Raw genomic sequence first — 6,670 nt, 5'->3', positions numbered from 1 at the left:
AGCCTGGGAGAATAGTTGATTTAGCTTCTGGGCCATAGAAAGAAAATAGCTGACTTCAGTCCTTTGTAAGAAGTCTGGCTCAAGTTGGATTCAAATTTCCTGTTCTGGTTACAACTGCTGTGTAACAAATCACCCCAAAATCTGGCAGTGCCACTTACAACCACCATTTTATTAAGCTCACAGATTCTGGCCTCAGAAATGCAGAAAATGCACAGGAAAAACAGCTTCACCCTGCTTCTCCTTGTCTGTGGAGTCAGCCAGGAAGATTCAAAGGCTGAGAGAAAACTGAAAGAGCTGGAATCATCTGAAGGCTCACTCACTCACTGTCGGGCTCAGTGCCTACGCATAGTCTCTCCAGAGAGCCTGAGCTAATTCACAGCAGACAGCTTCAAGGTAGTCAGACTTTGTATGGTGGCTTAGAGCTCCAAGAGTGAGTGTTCCAGAAACAAGCTTGAAACTGCACTGCCCTTCATGTCCCAGCTTCATAAGCCACACAGTGTCATTCCCACCATACTCACCTGGTTGAAACATTCACAATCACAAGACTACCCATATTAAAGGGGAGGGGACAAAGACCCCATCGCTCGCTAGGAGTTGTGTCAAATAATTTTTGGCCATGTTTTAAAACTACCTGAGTGCCAGACAAGGAAACTATTAATTGGAGTTTAATGTAAAGAACAATTTAATCCTGTGAGCGTGGACCCAGGGACAGGAAACAAACAGAAGCAACAAAACATTTCTGAGCCCAGGGAGTCAGAGGTTAACTTGGATACTTCAGGACTTGGCTGGCTTGGGCTGGAAAAGCATCAGAGTTTCTTTGGTAGTAGAGCTGGATATGAAGAGACTGAATGCAGAAGCTTGGCAAGAAAAATGGGAGAACAGAGAATAAAGAAAACAAAATCACTCATAATCCAACTCCCCAGAAGTAACCAGTCTTTACATTCTGATGTTTTAGTGTTGTGTCTGCATATATGTATATTTGTGATTTATGTTGTGTGTATATGTATGTAAGCAAGAAAGAATATGCATGTGAAGCAACATTGCAATCATACCATATAATCAATTTTATGTCCCATCTTTCAACTCAAGAATTGGCTTGCTTCTCATTGGCATCCCACCCTGAACAGATTTACATTTCAGTTCTGTTCACTTCTGCTGAATCAGCTAAGTTAGTCTTGATAGACTTCCTGTGTGCCTAAGTTTCTCTGTCCATTGCCAACAACTTGCCACTGAGTTTTTGTTATTGTTGTTTTAAGAAAAGACTTTCCAACCAAGAAAGAAACAAAGTCATTAATTACTCCCGACCGTAAACCTAAGGGCCAAAGCCTCTAATATATTAAACAACAAAGTTTCTGCCCTGTAAAGCAGACTCTGCCATCTTGCACCAATGCACCATTCCTGGTGCAGAAGCAACAGCAACAGCAATGATTACAAACAAATCAACAAAAAACAAACTGCTACTGCAACCATTGCTCATTGCTTCCAGAAATATTGAGAAGGCCCCAGATTACATATTTGGCCACCTAAGGTCTTAGCTGGTTTTCTCCTTGTAACAAATGCCTAAAACAACATAATTGACTCCCATCTCCTCAACTGGTACCCTCATTTACCAGCAACCAGTTGTTATGAGATAGAAAAGTGACCAATTAACAGCTCCTAAGCTTCCTGTGCTGACTTCTGAGACACACTTGCTTCATTCCTAACCTTCTAACCCCTTGCTCCATTCCTAATACTTGCTCCTTTCCTAACACTTGCTCCATTCCTAACCTCCTAACCCCTTCTGAAAGCATGAACTGCAGGACAATTTGGTTAGGAGAAAAATTATTCCTAGATTTTTATCAGAGGACAAAACTTTAGCCAGGTGTTAAACGTCTCCTGCTAAAAGGCTTAGAAGAGCATAAGAGGGAGTCAAGCTGAATATAGAACGTGTTGCATTTTTAAACAAAAATGGCTTTTTTTTTTCTTTTGGCCAATGAATATTTCCAAATAACTAGTGTCTGCTTTAAAGTAACTATCATCACTGGGAACACAATAATTCTAACGATGCTATTCTTATCCACACCCTTTAAAATATGTCATTTGAAGTTATCTTTATAGAAACTATCATATTATTTTGCTTATACTCAATGACATTTATTCAACATTTATTTAGTCCTTACTTCTTGTTAGTTACTGTTATAGGCAGTGAGGATATAGGTAAACATAACACACAATATCTCTGCCTTTTCAGAATGCATAAACAAACAAACAAATTATATTTCTTTTTTTCCATAAGTTATTGGTACAGGTGGTATTTGGTTACATGAGTAAGTTCTTTATCGGTGATTTGTGAGATTTTGGTGCACCCATCACCAGAGCAATGTACAGCGTACCATAATTGTGGTCTTTTATCCCTCGTCCCCCTCCCACTCTTCCCCCACCAAGTCCCTAAAGTCCATTGTATCATTCTTATGCCTTTGTGTCCTTATAGCTTAGCTCCCACATATCAGTGAGAATATATGATATTTGGCTTTCCATTCCTGAGTTACATCGCTTAGAATAGTAGTCTCCAATCTTACCCAGGTCACGAGTGCTGTTAATTCATTCCTTTTTATGACTGTGTAGTATTCCATCATATATATGTACCATGGTTTCTTTATCCACTCGTTGACTGATGGGTATTTGGGTTGGTGTCACAAGTTTGCAACTGTGAATTGTGCTGCTATAGAAATGCATGTGCAAGTATCTTTTTTGAATAATGACTTATTTTCCTCTGGGTAGATACCCAGTATTGGGATTGCTGGATCAAACAAATCAGTAAGAAAGAAACAAACAATCCCATCAAAAAGTGGGTTAAGGACATGAAATAGACAATTCTCAAAAGAAGCTATACAAATGGCCAACAAACATATGAAAAAATGCTCAACATCACCAATGATTAGGGAAATGCAAATCAAAACCACAATGTGATACCACCTTACTCTTGCAAGAATGGCCATAATCAAAAAATAAAGAACAGTAGATATTGACATGGAGACGGCCAACAGGGAGCATGTCACTGCTGGTGGAAATGTAAACTGGTACAGCCACTGTGGAAAACCGTTTGGCGATTCCTTAAAGAACTAAAAGTATAACAAATTATATTTCTGATGGTGTTACGTGCTAAGAAGAAAGAGAGAATGACGTGAGGGACTGGATGGATCTGGGCATGCTTTTCTGAGGTGGTGACATGAAGAAAAGGAGTAAGCTACCTTAAGATATAAGAATGATCTAGGACCCTTCTGGGAAACAAAGCTTTGTTGAGTAAATGGAAAGCCACTGGTGGTTTTCAGAAGGGAGTAATTTAATTTGGTAAAGATAGGTTTAACATAAGTGAGTGAATATGATGAGTGTTTCAACTGAAGCATAGACTTTATGACACAAATTCAGTTTTGTAGTTTGCAGGATAGGGAGTCATTTATAAAAGATGATTTCCAAAACTGTATTAACAAAAGAAACCTTAGGAAATTATGCTCACTGGGCTCTTACCACAACTAAATCCTGACAAAGAATAAATATTTTGTTAAACACACACACACACACACACACACACGAGGGCAGTTAGGTTTGCAAATAATTTAGTGTGTTTAAAAACCAAACAAATGAGTTATCTGTAGCTAGGTAACTTGGCTACTCACATTGCTTTTCTTTTCTTTCTTGGAGGGTTAAATATGATGTTTGATTTTTTAAAAAATTCTTCATGAAAACTTTAATGGTATAGTCTAGACTATATAGTCTAGAGTCTATATATAGTCTATATATATAGACTCTATAGTCTAGAGTCTGTCTAAATGATCACATTCAAACATAAAGGGGCCCAAGGTAAAGGCAGTCACCTGAACTCTAAAAGCAGAAATGGGTCATGGTTCACTAGGGGAACTCTCGCTAACATGGACATACGAAAACATGGAATCCACACACTTTTTTTTATCATTTCGTTTACTTTACCACTCAGACTTTGAGTATCTTCCCGTAAGTTTGTCTGTGACTCAGTTTTAGTTTCAGATGACCTAATGCTTCCATCTAATCAAGGGAAGGGAACATGATTATTTAACATATCCATGATCCCTGGTTAGGATGCCAGGAGCCTCTAAGAGGGCTAATCTTGTGGCTTGGCATTTTTCATCTTTTCTTTTTACTTAAAAAAAAAAAAATCATTGCTTACATGTGGCCTGCTATCCAAACATTTCTTTTATTCCTTGAGAATATTTCTGGGTCCATTTGCCTTGATAGCTCATAAAAGACTACCCAAGAGCCTAAGTTAACCTTGTATAGAACAAAACTAGAGCAGTGCCTACAGTTCCTTCTTTGCTTTTACTTAGTAAAAATGCTAATGTTTCCAAGGGCCAGCCTTATTCACATATATTATCTCATTTTAGTTCTCACAATCACACTGTTATCAAAACAATTCAGGCATTGTGACTTTAATTTACAGATGCAGAAGTGGAAGAGCACAGAGCTTCGTGTCCCACCTAAGGTTACTTAGTAAGGCTGGACTCAAGCCACCGTCTGGGCCCCACAGAATTTAATACACTCTAATACATCGCAATGTTTCTGTAGAACACATCCAAAACTGAACATATATATTCTTTCCTACCCCCAAAATGAGCATTAGACACTTATACTTTAAGTGTTTGTTGTGCTCTTATTGTATATTTGTTATCTATCATCACAGTTTGTGTGGTTGATGGAGAATTCCAGAAAATGAAGTGTAATAGTTGGCAGAGATAATAGTCCTTCATTCTCTCTCTAGACCGTTATGGAAAGAGACTCTCTGGTTTATATTCAAAAATGGCACTGAAAACTTCAGTCAGGAGATAAATTTACTTGAATTTCACTGTCCTCTTAAGCTTACATTTCCACATCAATAAAAGTGGTATGATACATGGAAAAGGGGTCCCAATAATTCTGCAAACACACCAGCTAGCCTATATGTGCATTTTCTTGATCTGCAACTTTTTTGTGTGGTTCAGGAAAAAAATTATTAGCAAAAACTGTAATAGGTTGAATTGATCAAAAGGAGGAAGGTATGCGGGTAGGGATGGAAGTAATAGGAGTAGAGTTTGGGAGTTGCCTAATTACTGAGTTGAATGAGGGCATATAGCAAAGAAACTAAGCCAGTTGTTATAAAGCTTAGCATTATTCAGGAAGGGAGATGAATGAAGACTTCTTGGAGGTATTACTGGGCATTAGCAAGGTGATTTCTCTTTGCTTTCTCCTCAATGTTCGGTCTCCTTAACACTCCTTTACATACAGAGAAAATTTGCATTGCTTTTTAGTGATTTTTAGAGTACTGTTGTTTTGTTTGTAGGATTGTCAGATTTGACAAATAAAAATATTGAGAAATACAGGAAGTACCCACCCCAATTAAATTTGATTGCATTCAAGGACATTCAGATAAGCAATGAATAATTTTTCTGTGTGTCTTAAATATTGCATGTGACATTCTTTTATTAAAAATTGATGTCTGAAATTCACATTTAATAAGACCTGTATTTCATCTAGCAACTTGGCTAAAAACACAGATAAAAGCAAGACAGTTTATTTTTTTGGCTTACATGCAAATTGAGGGAAAGTTTCCTGGAGGCTTTCAGGCAGTAACAGCCGTTGCCAAACTTGTCTCAACATTAGAATCACCTGAAAAACTCCAGATGCCAGCGCAGTGGCTTTGGAATTCTGCCAGGGTGTGGGATTTTTCAAAGTATTCCAGGTGACTCATGTGGAACAGTGAGGAGCTGGTGACTGATGTCCAATGTTTCTTAATGTGCCCTACACGTAACAAACATCTAGGGAACTTTTAAGTATACCCATGTCCAGATCCCACCAAGAACAATTAAACCAATGTCTACAGGCAAGACCCCTGTATTGGTATTACTAAAAAGTTTTCAGGAAATTTTAATGTTTCTTCATTAGAAAGCCCTAAATTATAGCCTAAAAATGGCAACCCCTGGCCTTTCCAGGTATAGGATTTCTAGTTATAATATATCTTGAAAGAAATTAATTTTTTTCTTATATTTTTGAAATTAATATTAATATTTTGAATTTAATATTTTTCTTACAAATTCAAGTAATGCAGAAAAATCTAAAATAAATATGAACTCCCAAAATCTACTTTCCAGAGGTAACTGCTGTTAAAACCTTGATCTATTTCTAACTTTTTAATCATTTTTAATCATTTACCAAAATTTTTAATCATTTACCAAAATATGGAGAGTTATATACTTATACTCTGAAAAGAATGTGTCCTAGATAGAAAAATTGTAACCATCAATTAGGTTAAATGTATCAACCCTTAGATATATTTTTAAAAATGAACATCTGACTTAGGGCTTACATATTTTATTTATTTATTTTTATTATTATCATTATACTTTAAGTTCTAAGGTACATGTGCACAACGCGCAGGTTTGTTACATATGTATACATGTGCCATATTGGTGTGCTGCACCCATTAACTCATCATTTACATTAGGTATATCTCCTAATGCTAGCCCTCCCCCACTCCCCTCACCACATGATAGGCCTTGGTATGTGATGTTCCCCATCCTGTGTCCAAGTGTTCTCATTGTTCAATTCCCACCTATGAGTGAGAACATGCAGTGTTTGGTTTTCTGTCCTTGAGATAGTTTGCTGAGAATGATGGTTTCCAGGT

The sequence above is a fragment of the Colobus angolensis genome, unplaced genomic scaffold (genome assembly GCF_000951035.1).
Source record: "Colobus angolensis palliatus isolate OR3802 unplaced genomic scaffold, Cang.pa_1.0 Scaffold46, whole genome shotgun sequence".
In the NCBI taxonomy this organism is placed as follows: Eukaryota; Metazoa; Chordata; class Mammalia; order Primates; family Cercopithecidae; genus Colobus; species Colobus angolensis.
Note: the sequence above shows the minus strand (reverse complement) of the source record.